This window comes from Phragmites australis, chromosome 7 (assembly GCF_958298935.1).
Source record: "Phragmites australis chromosome 7, lpPhrAust1.1, whole genome shotgun sequence".
NCBI lineage: Eukaryota > Viridiplantae > Streptophyta > Magnoliopsida > Poales > Poaceae > Phragmites > Phragmites australis.
This window is the reverse complement of record NC_084927.1, coordinates 23,329,768-23,342,936: the sequence shown is the minus strand read 5'-3', so window position 1 is coordinate 23,342,936 and position 13,169 is coordinate 23,329,768.

Sequence of the window (13,169 nt, the reverse complement as noted above, 5' to 3'; positions counted from 1 at the left end):
ATACAATGTGGTGTTGGCGATCTTAGGAGGATCTAATTAATAGACATAATCTAAGAGACAGCGGAAAGAATACGTGCGAAGGGTCAACAACGTTGGTGTGGGGCCAACGTACATTCATTCAAGGTGGTCCAACTTGCCCATTACATTCTCGCAAGATGACATGAGGGTCTTAGATTACCCACACACGGATGCCTTCGTTATCACAGCAAACATTTAGGGAAGTGAAGTTCATCGAATCTCGATATATGGAGGAAGCTCTGCGGATATCATCTTCGCGGATGCCTTCGACAAAATGGGTCTACGTCGGAGTGACCTGAATTAGGATGGATCCCCATTGCTAGGCTTCGGCGGGAATGCAATCAACGCTCTGGGAAAGACAACAATCCCAGTGTCGTTTGGCGAAGGGGCAAATTTTCGGACGAAAGATATTACCTTCGATGTGGTCGACATTAATTACCCATACAATGAGATATTTGGTAGGGGAGTCTTGAACACATTCGGAGCAATACCACACCACGCGTATTTGTGCATGAAGATGCCTGGTCCTGGAGGCGTCATAACGGTGCTTGGAGACCAGCGAGTGGCCCGAAGAGTCAAAGTGGGAATCACTCCAGGACAGCGAAACGTCCACATGGTGACGGAACCTTCGGCAAATGGAGAGGAGAGCGAGATCCGGCCGAAGATGAACAAAGCAGCTGTCGGTGTATCTGGAACCGGGGGTCCCTGAATCCCGAGGCCAGGCCAGCCATCCGCCACATGGCGCCATCCCGTGAGGTCTCTCCTGAAGGATGAGAAAAGCTTAAGTCCCGGGAGAAGGTGCTCGGGGCCACAGTCAGTGGTCCCCGGGCACCCCAGTTCCCCGATGATCCACAGAGTCTAAGTACCGGGAAGAAAGTGCTCGGGGAGGTGCCCGGTCACCCCCGAGCACCCTAGTCCCCCGATGATCAGAAGAGCTGAGTTCCAGGAGAGAGTGCTCGGGGCTGCGAGCGGCGGCCCCCGAGCACTCGGTTCCCCGAGGATCCGTACAAAGAGTGCTTGGGGCTGCGCGTAGCCACCCCCGAGCACTCGGCTCCCCGAAAGTCCATGCAAGAGTGCTCGGGAGAGAGTGCTCTGGGAGATGAACAGTACCCCCGAGCACCCGGTACCCCGAAGACAAGGATAGGCATTCTCGGGAGGGAGTGCTCGGGGAGGTGAACAGTACCCCCGAGCACTGGGTGCCCCGACGACCCAGAAAGGCCCCCGAGGGGCCCACCGATGAGGTGTCCACCAGTCAGAGGTCCGAGGCCGCATTTAATAAGCGTGCGTGGCCTGACACCTCCAACTGCTCCCGCCGCAGCGTCAGTTCCTGCCATGTTTTGGCAGAGAGGCATGGGGTTATTAATTGCACGGGTCCCGTCCCGTGTAATCCGGTTTGTCTTGGGATAACATCGCGAGGATCAAGGCGTTCCGTCTGCCGCCCTGCTGTGGCAGAGGAACAAGACAGGGCGGGCACGCCGGGTTGCTCTTCGCCTGCCCGGTGGGCCCTCTCCACGGCGCCCGTTGTCAGGGCATTTATGGTGATAGGTGACCGGGCGTGCGGCGCTTTTTCCACCCCCGGTCACTTCACCCAGAATAAATGATGACGCCTTTCCCAGTCATGGCGTCTTGGAACTTGTGCCCCCTCCTTCCCGTTCGGGGCATGCCTCGGCCGGTGGGTTCCTAAAATAGCCGGCAACACAGAAGCAAGCATGAATCTCTCTGGGCTCACTCACGAAGAAGACCAACCCCACAACGAACCAAGCCAACGGAGAGAGACACTATGAGCAAGGTTGAGCACAGTTCCAGCCGAAGAACAAGGAGCCTCATGCTCTTAGTTAGGCCACAATTCTTGTAACCAGCAACATCCTTGAGGGACTTCCTCAGGACAGTTATTGCATCCATACAGGAGTAGGGTATTATGTCCCCGTGCGGCCCGAACCTGTCTAAATTCCGGTGCATTTACTTCTTCTTGCACTAGGCCAACACCCCCACCACCGGTCGTTGCATTAATTCCCATTTATTTCTCCGATGAACTTATTCAGGATCATCCCCCCAGCCGAATCTCTAAAAAGGGGTCTCTCGGGATCCCTGCGACAGGAGTTAATCCTCTGACAGCTGGCGCGCCAGGTAGGGGGGAACATCCCTGAATCTGTTTGTTTGTTTTCTTTCACAGAAAAAATGGCCGGTGGACACCGCCTCCAGCGTTTCGGCTTCAGTTCCAGCGGGGAAATGCAGCCCCTCGCACAAGAGGCCCCAGCCGCTGCTGCGTCCCAGCAGCAGCCGCGATCTGTACGTGCAGCCTTCCCCTCCCAAGGGGACCAAGGCGCTGGGCCCAGCAGGGCCGCTGCCGCTGGTGCACCATCCAACCCCCAGCTGGTGGTCGAGACTCCGGCCGCCAAGTCCGCCTTTGGACAGCGCCGGGTGCCCCTCCGGCGTAGGCTCGCCTTCGGTGAGGCCAGCCCCGGGAGCGCGCTGCTTGCGGCGCACGCTCTCCTCAGGCATCCGCCTGTTCAGGCGACGCCGGAAACCCTGGAGGGCCGCTGGATCCAAGAAGTCGCTGCCCTGGTCGGCACTGCTCGCCGCCAGGTGCTGGCCGAGAGTTCTCGCGCCACCACCCAGCGTGGCGCCGCCAGAACCGGCCCATCGTCGGGTAACGTTCGCACAGGCCGGGGGGCCTCCAGGCGGAGCGCCGCCCCCCTAGCCGCGTCCGAAGCCCAGGACCTCCGCTTGCGTCTCAACGAGCGGAGGGGCCACGAAGATGCGCGTGTCACTCTCGAGCGCCAGCGGGAGACCCGGCAGGAGGCCGAAGCTGAGGACCAGGCTTCCTCTTTCCCGGCCCATGAACGCCAGGATTCCCTGGCTCGCCGGCGCTCCCCGCCAAGGAACGCCACCCGCGCAACAGGGTACGGCACCGGCTGCCGCGCCTTCACTGCTGAGCTCCGCCAGGTCAAATGGCCCTCCAAGTTCCGCCCAGAGCTACCGGAGAAGTACGACGGGTCAATCGACCCCGTTGAGTTCCTCCAAATATACACTACGGCCGTCAAAGCGGCCGGGGGCAGCGAGAAGGTGATGGCTAATTATTTCCATGTTGCCTTGAGGGGCTCTGCCCATTCTTGGCTCATGAACTTACCCCCAGGATCTATTAGCTCCTGGGATGACCTTTGTCACCAGTTCGTGGCTAATTTTCAGGGCACATTCACGTGCCCCGGCTTGGAGTGCGACCTCCACGCCGTCAAGCAGCAAGAGGGGGAGATGCTGCGGCGCTTTATTCAGCGCTGCAGCCAGGTTCGCAACACTATCCCGCGGATAGCCCCCCACGCTGTTATCGTCGCCTTCCGACAAGGCGTCCACGACGAGCGGATGCTCGAGAAGCTAGGTACGCACGAAATCGAAACCACCGCGGAGCTCTTCGCGCTGGCCGACAAGTGCGCCAAGGCGGCGGAGGCCCGGGCTTGGCACGCTCTGCGCCCCGAGCGCCCCGCCGCCGACCAACCAAGTTCTTCCCGCTCCGACAGGCGGGAAAAGAAAAAGAGAAGAAGGCGCAAAGCCGCTCCTCTCGAACCGGCCCAGGGCCCCATCCATGGGCCGGTCCAAGAGCCCGATCGCCGGCAAGAACGCCGGGCGGCCGCCGACAGACAGCCTACGCCCGCGAGAGCCTCGGCCAGGGCCCCTCCCAGGGCTCTGGCTCCCGCAAGGGCCCCGGCTCCCGCCCGGGCTCCTGCTCCAGCAAGGGCTCCCGCTCCTATGGGGCCCGAGCCAGGCAAATGGTGTCCCATACACCAGACCAGATGGCATGACCTCACGGAGTGTCGTACGGTCAAAGGCCTCGTCGAGCAGCACCAGAGGGAGCGCGACGAGTCCCGCGAGGGAGGCGACGCTGAGGCCGCCCCCGGCAACGCAGAGCTCGGTTTTCAGGAGCCCGAGCATACCGTTGCCTTCATCGACGGAGGCGCCCATACGCCTTCCTCGCAGCGTGGTATCAAGGCCATGCGGCGCGAGGTGTGCTCGGTAACCTCGAGCGAAGAGGCCGCCAGGCCCCTGAGATGGTCGGACGCTCCGATCACGTTCAGTATGGCCGATCACCCCGCCAGTACTGCAGGCGTGGGGCGACTACCCTTGGTGGTGTCCCCCACCATCTGCAACGTCAAGGTCGGTAGAGTGCTGATCGATGGGGGTGCAGGCCTCAACCTCCTCTCCAAGGAGGCCTTCGAGAAGCTACAGGTGCCCTCCAGGCGCCTAAAGCCGTCGCTTCCATTCTGCGGAGTGACACCCGGGCACTCCCTGCCCCTCGGGCAGGTCGAGCTACCCGTGACCTTCGGGAGTCGGGACAACTTCCGCACGGAGAATGTCCTCTTCGACGTCACGGAGCTCCCCCTCCCCTACAACGCCATCCTAGGGCGTCCGGCGCTCACTAAGTTCATGATGGCTGCGCACTATGCCTATCTCGCAGTCAAGATGTCGGGCCCAGCAGGCCCCATCTCCGTGACCGCCGACTCGGGTGGTGCCATCTCCTGCGCCGAGCAAACATACCAGGCCTTGGTCTCAGCTCAGGCCGAGGTCGAAGGCTGCCCAGGGGGCCCGCGACCCTCTTCGTCCAAACCCCGACTCGCTGCCGACGCCTCCGTTCCTACGAAGAGGTCGTGGTGGGCGAAGACGCTTCCCAGGTCGTCCGAATCGGCGGTGACCTGGGCAGCAAATAGGAAAGCGCGCTCGTCACCTTCCTCCGGGCTAACGCAGACGTGTTTGCATGGCAACCGTCCGACATGCCCGGGATCCCTAGGGAGGTGATTGAGCACCACTTGGCTGTGCGTCCAGACGCACGCCCGGTGAAGCAAAAGGTCCGGCGGCAGGCGCCTGAGCGCCAGGAATTCATCCGGGAGAAGGTCAGCAAGCTCCTTGATGCTGGATTCATTCGAGAAGTCCTCCACCCCGACTGGCTGGCAAATCCAGTTATCATCCCGAAGGCCAATGGCAAGCTCCGCATGTGTGTGGATTACACCGACTTAAATAAGGCTTGCCCTAAAGATCCTTTTCCCTTGCCCCGCATAGATCAAATTATAGATGCAACCGCGGGATGTGATTTTTTGTGTTTTTTAGATGCAAACTCTGGATATCACCAGATTCACATGGCCATAGAGGATGAAGAAAAAACTGCTTTTACCACCCCGGTGGGGACTTATTGTTATATGTCAATGCCTTTTGGTTTGCACAATGCTGGGTCTTCTTTCCAGCGCGCTATTCGCATCACCCTTGATTCGCAAGTTGGCCGCAACGTCGAGGCCTACATCAATGATCTCGTGGTCAAATCCCGAGACCGCGCCACCCTGCTCGAAGACCTTGCCGAGACTTTCAATAGTCTCCGCACCACCCGCCTGAAGCTCAACCCCGAGAAGTGTGTCTTCGGGGTGTCGGCGGGCAAGCTCCTCGGTTTCTTGGTTTCCAGCCGAGGGATCGAGGCCAATCCAGAGAAGATCCGGGCCATCGAGCAGATGCGACCCCCGGCTCAACTCAAGGAGGTTCAACGTCTCGCCGGCTGCATGGCGGCCCTCGGGCGCTTCATCTCCAAGCTCGGGGAGCGGGGGCTCCCCCTCTTCAAACTTCTAAAGAAGACCGGTCATTTCGACTGGACGCCGGAGGCCGAGCAGGCCTTCCGCGATCTGAAGAAATATCTCACCTCACCACCCGTGCTGGTGGCCCCGTCTGAAGGCGAGCCACTGCTACCCTACGTATCGGCCACCCCTCAAGTCGTAAGCATGGTGCTGGTGGTGGAACGCGACGAGTGCGCGGGGCCAGGTGCTGGGTCCCAGCTCCTGGCCGCCCCCGGGCACTCCCCCGTCCTCGCGGCTCCCCCCGAGCAGGGGGTCGAGCCTGAGCACTCAGCTCCCCCCGAGCAGGGGGTCGAGCCCGAGCACTTGGCTCCCCCCGAGCAGGGGGTCGAGCCCGAGCACCCGGTCAGCCCCGACCACGTCGCCAAGCCTGGGGGCTGTAACAGCCCCTCGGGTGAGGCTGGGCTCCGGGCCCGCCGGGTGCAACGACCGGTGTACTTCATCAGTGAAGTCCTCTGGGAGGCCAAAACAAGGTACCCCCAGGCTCAGAAGCTACTCTACGCCGTGCTCATCGCTTCCCGGAAGTTGCGCCACTACTTCCAGGCGCATAAGGTCTCGGTGGTTACCACGTACCCACTGGGACCTATCCTCCGGAACCGAGAAGACACCGGGCGTGTTGTCAAGTGGGCGGTGGAGCTGGCGGAGTTCGACCTGCACTTCGTCAGTCGCTAGGCGATCAAAAGCCAGGCACTCTCTGACTTCATGGCAGAGTGGACACCCGTCCTCGAGGTCGTCCCAGAAGAGATTTCTGCATATCCCAGGCACGATGCGCCCGGGTACTGGATCATGTATTTCGACGGTTCCCTCTCGCTGAAAGGCGTGGGGGCCGGAGTGGTTCTCACCTCCCCAACGGGTGAAGAACTCCGGTACGTTGTGCAGCTGCAGTTCCGCGCATCCAACAACATGGCGGAATATGAAGGTCTCATCGCTGGCCTCCGAGCCACGGTGGGGCTCGGGATTCGTCGCCTCCTGGTCAAGGGAGACTCCCAGCTAGTGGTCAACCAGGTATCCAAAGAGTACCAGTGCACGGATCCTCAAATAGAGGCGTACGTGGCGGCAGTCAGGAAGCTGGAGAAGCGCTTCGATGGCCTCGAGCTGCGGTACATCCCGCGCCGCGACAAAGCTCTGGCCGACGACCTCTCCCGCCTGGCCTCCTCCCGTGCGCGCGTCCCTGCCAGAGTCTTTGAAGAAAGACTCACACGGCCTTCCGTCCTGCCTGCCGAACAGGACGAAGGGGAAACCTCGAACTCAATTTAGGGGACCCCGGCGGTGCCCTCAGTGGGAAGCCCCGTCAGGGTGCCGCCGTCCGGCGAGTGCGCTACGCTTGCTGAATGTTCTCAAGATGCCTCATGGATGGACGACATCCGAGGGTACTTGAAGGAAAAGTTCCTCCCCGGGGATGAGGCGTCTGCCGAAAGAGTTTCTCGGCAGTCCAAATGCTATGCCGTAGTAGATGGGGATCTCTACCGGCGTAGCGCAGGAGGTGTCCTCCTGAAATGCATCTCCCGGGCAGAAGGCGGCGAGCTTCTCAGTGAGATCCACGAGGGCGAGTGCGGTGGCCATGCATCGTTCCGCACGCTGGTCGGGATGGCCTTCCGGCATGGTTTCTACTGGCCTACAGCTCTCCAGGATGCTTCCGAGCTGGTTCGGCGCTGCAGGGCATGCCAGTTCCATGCAAAGCAGATTCACCAGCCAGCTTAGGCTCTTCACACCATCCCCCTATCATGGCCATTCGCGGTCTGGGGGCTGGACATTCTGGGTCCATTCCCCCGAGCAATCGGGGGCTATGAGTACCTCTACATCGCCATCGACAAGTTCACCAAGTGGCCGGAGGCGGTCCCAGTCATCAAGGTGACCAAGAACACGGCGCTCCAATTCATCCGCGGCATCACCAGTCGCTTTGGTGTCCCGAACCGGATCATCACCGACAACGGCACTCAATTCACAAGTGCCCTGTTCAGGGACTACTGCGAAGACCTCGGCATCAAGCTCTGCTTCGCCTCCGTCGCTCATCCTCGGAGCAACGGGCAGGTCGAGCGCGCCAACGCGGAGATACTGAAAGGGCTCAAAACCCGAACCTATGACGTGCTCGCAAAGCACGGGAAGGGATGGGTTGATGAGTTGCCTGCCATGCTATGGGCAAACCGGACCACGCCAAGCCGCGCTACCGGGGAGACTCCTTTCTTCCTCGTCTACAGCGCTGAGGCGGTCCTCCCCTCCGAGCTCACTCTAGGCTCCCCTCGGGTGCATGCCTATTCAGAAGGCGAACAGGAGCGGAGGCGCGACGACGTCGACTATTTGGAAGAGCGTCGGCGCCATGCCGCCGTCCGGGCAGCCCGCTACCAACAAAGTCTACAGCGCTACCATCAGCGCCACGTCCGGGCCCGGTCTCTCGAGGTGGGGGATCTAGTTCTCCGACGCGTCCAGTCACGCGAAGGAAGGAATAAGCTATCCCCTATGTGGGAAGGCCCCTTTACCGTGATCGGTGTCCCGCGAGAAGGCTCCTTCCGGCTGGCTGCAGAAGATGGGCAACCGCTCCCCAACCCGTGGAACATCGAGCACCTGCGCAAGTTTTTCCCGTAGATGGCCATGCTCGCGGCTCAGGTCAACCAGGCCGGGGGCTTCCCCCCGCCCAAGTTGACCGGGGGCTACCACTAGCTGGGTAAGTCACCCAACCTTGTAAAAAGATTGTCAATTCAGTATGTATTTCAATGAGCAATCCTTATGTCAAATGTCATTTTTCCTTTTCTCTGGATTCCATATGTTTAACCTGTCTGGTGAGATGCTCGATTGTGCGAGAAAAGTTCGCTCTCTCTTTTTCCCCGCTGATAAAAGAATCCCGATCGGTATGCGCGCGGGCAGTTGCTGCTGGCTTACGTCCGATGTGGTAGGCTGTGGCGTTCGGTGTCGTGGCAGGCTCCCGGGCACTACCGAGTCCCTGGGGTTCTGGGTAATCCTATCGCTCGAGCTGCTCGAGTAGTCCGGAGCCTAGGCCCCAAGGGCGGGCTGTCGGTGCTCGGTCTGGTCTGTCATACCCGGGCGTCCCAAACCATAGGACCTCTGGGTTATGCCTCTTTCTGCTCTTGTCCGCCGGTCTGGGTATTCGAGAGGTCTCGGGTCGAAAACGAGAGCAGTCTATAACAAGTACCACACTAATAGAGCGCACCAAGCAAAGAAATTCTCTATTTTTTCTTAAGTCGCAGATCGACAATCAAAGCAAGAGCAGCTCGACCGCGAGGGCCTCAGTGCCTAGGTCGTTGCTCGACCCCAAGGGTCCTCGGGCGGTCCTACCGCTCAAGCATGAGTGGTTGAGATCGCTCGACCCCGGGCACATCACGCGCCCCCCCGGTGCTCGGGCCCCTGGCCCCGGGAACCAAGTCCCCAGGCACCCCGAGCTCGGAGCGCATACCCTTCCTGGATCGGTTGGCCGAAAGGCTGACAGCTGTCCGGTGAGTGGTTAAATTCAGACGAATTTACTTTCAATAATGTTTTTCTCCCGAGTCGTCCTCGGGGGCCCTCGTATTCTAATCTGCTCGGTGAGATGGTCTCCTCGCGCACAAAACCCTACCGTGTGTCCACTTTTTCCTAGAACGACAGAACGATCCGTAGAAAGGTGTACCGTACGTACGGTGATGTCTGACCGAAGTCTTTCATGGTGGTCGTGGTGTTCAGTCCGCTTTTAGGGCCCCGAGTACTACCGAGTTCCTGGGCGCCCTGGGTAATCCTATCGCTCGAGCCGCTCGAGTAGTACGGAGCCTAGGCGGCCTCAGGGACGGGCTGTCGGTGCTCGGTCCGGTCCGTCTTAAGCCCGGGCACCACCGAACCATGGGGACTTTTGGTCGCATTCCCGCCCGCGCGTGTCTCCGGTCTGCTGATTGAGTGGTTGCAAGGTGGAAAAGTGTTCACCGGTCATGGCGTGCTCCGTGCTGGATCGACCTATCTCCCGAGCAAGGAAGTTCGTGCCTTTGTCTTTTTGACTTAGCCGTTGCGGACTCGCAAGGGCCTGGGGGGCTGAACGCACTGAGAAGGACGATCGGGACAACTTCGTTCTCAAGGAAGGAAAGGTCGGGATCGGTCCGACTGAGTACTCCTCGGGGCGCCAAGAGAAAACATCAGAAACTACACTAAGTACTCAGAAAAACTGGAGTTGCGAACTCAAAGGAAGGCTTCCATTATATTCACAAAGAAGGATAGCTGTTCCGAGGGATCACTCCCATATTTACATCAAGTCAAAAAGAAAAGAAGAAGAAAAAACTACAAAAAGCCTAATCGGAGTCGACGTCGGAGTCGGAATCGTCACGGCCACCCCCGGGGGCTGGCGGCGGCGGCACTTCCCGCTTGAAGCCGGCCGCCACCTCGGCAGCGGTGCTCCGAACTGCTTCCCGGGCGGCCTCTTCCTCGGCTTCGACCACTCCTTCCCGAGCTGGCTCCAGCGGGAAGTTCGAGTCTCTGCTCCGGTAGCAGGCCAGGACGTGCTCGGCCACCGCTTGGGCCAAGCCGCGCCCTTCCCGGGCAGCAAGTTCCTGGACGGCCCAGGGCAGCGCCTCGAGGCGCTCGCAGACCTGCTGAAGTCCCAGGACGAATCGGCCGGGACCGTCGCCCTTCGTCTCCATGACGAGTCGCCCAAGGCCGGCCCTCGCCACGGACCGCCGCATCCGCCGGAGTGTGTCCTCCAACATCTGCTGCAGGCTGGCCCGCGCTACAAAGGCGGCCTCGAGCTTCTCCTTCGCGATCCGCAGCTGCTCCTCGAGCCCCTGGCCCCCGACCTCGCCAGAAGCGCTGGCGTCGGGTGCATGGCCTGCGGCCAGCTTCACCTGCCCCGCCAGCTCGGACAGGGCCCGCTCACGGGCGGCCAGCTCCGCCTCGTGCTTGGCGACCTGCTCCTCCCTAGCAGCGGCGGCCGCCGCCGCCTCGGCAGCCTCCGACTCCCGGCGGGTCAGCAAATCCTCTCGGGCACCCAAGTCCGTCGCCGTGATCTTGGTGTCGACCTCCCGGATTGCGACGTCCTCCTCCTAGCGTCGGAGATCCCCTTCGATGTTCTGGAGCTCCTCTGCCCAACGTTGGAGATTGGTGCGAGTCCGGTCGACCTCACCCTCTTGACGAGCTAGGTCAGCCTAGAGGGCCTCTGCTGCCCTCTCCCGGGTCCCGACCACCTCCTCCCGCTCCTGCGCCTGCCTCTCCCTGGCAAGGGCCTCGGCAGCCTGCTGCCGCGACGCCTCAGCCAGGCGGGCGGCGTCTTCCCGCTCCCGCGCAACTTCCGCGCGGGTGTTCTCCAAAACCTCCCGCTCCCGCGTAACTTCCGCGCGGGTGTCCTCCAAAAACTTCCGCTCCCGCGCGCCCTCCGCGCGGGCCTCCTCCATGGCGCGCTGTTCGTCCTCGTTGGCGGCGCACACCGCGAGGAGGTGGGACTCGAAAGAGCGCCAAGCAGTTGTAAGCTGCGCTCTCTCCGTGGCCAGCGCGGCGCGCTCCGCCTCCAGTTGCGCCGCCTCCTCTGTTACGGCCTCCTCCAGCCGCCCCATCGCCTCCCGGACGCTCCACAGCGCGACCGGGAGGGGTTCGGCGGGCTGGCTGGGCGGCGGCTGGGCGCTGGGTCCCCTGCGAGCCTCCCTCGGGGGGCTTGGGGTCCCTGAAAACTGTCGCACGATCATCCGCCCCGGGCTCGGCACGCTCGGGGTAGGCTCGGACCACGCCGAATGCTCCGACGACGGCTGCGTCTCCGTCTCGGCCGCTGCGTCCGTCGGCACCCTTTCGGCTGCCGCATCCGCCGACCCCAGCAAGGACATCGCGTTTGCCGGTTCTGGCACCGCCGCCGCGTTCGCCGACCCCAGCAAGGACATCGCGTCCGCCGGTTCTGGCACCGCCGCCGCGTTCGTCTGCCCCGTGTCCGCTAGCCTCGGCCCGGCCGCTGCGCTTGCCAGCCCTGGCTCCGCCAGCACGCTCGCCTCGGGGGCTGGCGCCGGCCTCGGCACCTCTGGCCGCCCCTGGCCCTCAGCGGCGCCCGTAGGCGGCCTACAGGAGAAGGACGAAGATCAACACCCAAATCCAAAGCTTAGTTCGGGCGAAGCACACCCAAGAAGGAATGAAGAACAAAACTTACGCGGTTGTAGTCCCTCGATACTGCCATTTGGCTGCCAAAATCCTGAACTCCGGGCCCAATAGTGCCGGCCCGGAGTCCTCCCTCCTCCTCTTCCGCCGAGGGCTCGGCGGGGCCGTCGCGCGGTCTCCGGGCGCCAGATCGGGCCCCAGCCGAACAAGGCGCGGCTCCAGAACCGGGAACACCGCCTCTACCGATGGTGACGGCGGGGACTCCGGCACGGGAATGAAGAGCCGGGGGCGCTTCCCCCGGTCCTCCGGCGCCGCCACCGCTCCGTTGCCGGCGGTGCCTCCCCCTCTGGTGCGGTGGCTGCTACCCGCAGCGGCCCCATTGCTGGCCTGCGGCTCGCCGCTCGCGGCGCCCGATCCACCGGTCCGCACCAGACCGCTCGCGGCCCCCTCGCTGGCCGCCTCATCCAACCCGGGGAGCTCGGGGGCCTTGGGGCTCCGGCTCCTCGGCCGGTCGACTAACCCCTGGGCGTCGAACTCCGGCAGCTTCGCCTGGATCGTCACGCGCTCGGGATTGGCGCAGAGTGCCATTTCTCTCCACGGGAGCTCCGCCCGGCTCATCTCCTCCACGCCGGTCACCACCTGAAGCATGCCCTTCAGCTCCGTCGGGCCCAGGTCCCAGCTCGCGCCGATCTGGGTCCGGGTGATGTCCTCAGGCCCGGTGTAGAGCCAGCAGGGCCGGGCCCGCTCCCGCAGGGGCGCCAGGCGGCGGCGCAGGAAGTCCGCCACCACCATCATCGAGGTGAGCCTGGCGTCGCGCAGGAACATGATGCGCTCGAAGACCGGCTCCAACCGTGCATCCAGCGGCGGCGGTACCTCCCAGGTCGCCTTCTGGGGCTCCGCCGCCACCTCCGACAGGGTGAGACGGTCGTGGGGGTCGACGTCGACGTAAAACCAGTCTCGCCGCCACTCCTCCCATTTGCTTCGCAGCACCTGGGGGATGTATCGCTCCCCCATGCCGTCCCGCAGCCGAAGATTGCAGCAGCCCGCAACGTCCACCATGGAGTAGCCTCTCTTCTTCCAGGCCGATCGCAGCGCGAAGAAATGCCGGAGAAGCGTCACCGACGGCGCCACTCCCATGAACATCTCGCAGAAGTGGGTGAACACCGCCAAGACGACGACCGAGTTGGGGCTCAGATGCACCAGTTGGACGCCGTAGGTGTCGAGGACTTGAAGAAAAAACGTCGAGAATGGCGGCACCAATCCCGCGGCCACGAAGGATGTGAACAAGACAATGCACCCCGGGCTGGTCGTCGCCGGCGGGAAGTTCGCCGGCGTCACCACCAGGGCCCCCTGCTGGCCCTCGGGGACCAACAGCTTTCTGATCTTCTCCGTCGCCTCTTCGTTCTTCAAGCGAGACTCTGGCAGCACGCCATCCAGAGTCCTATCGTGGCGGCTTCCTCCAGCTCTCGGCATTTCATCGGAGGGGGAGGTGGTCTGGGT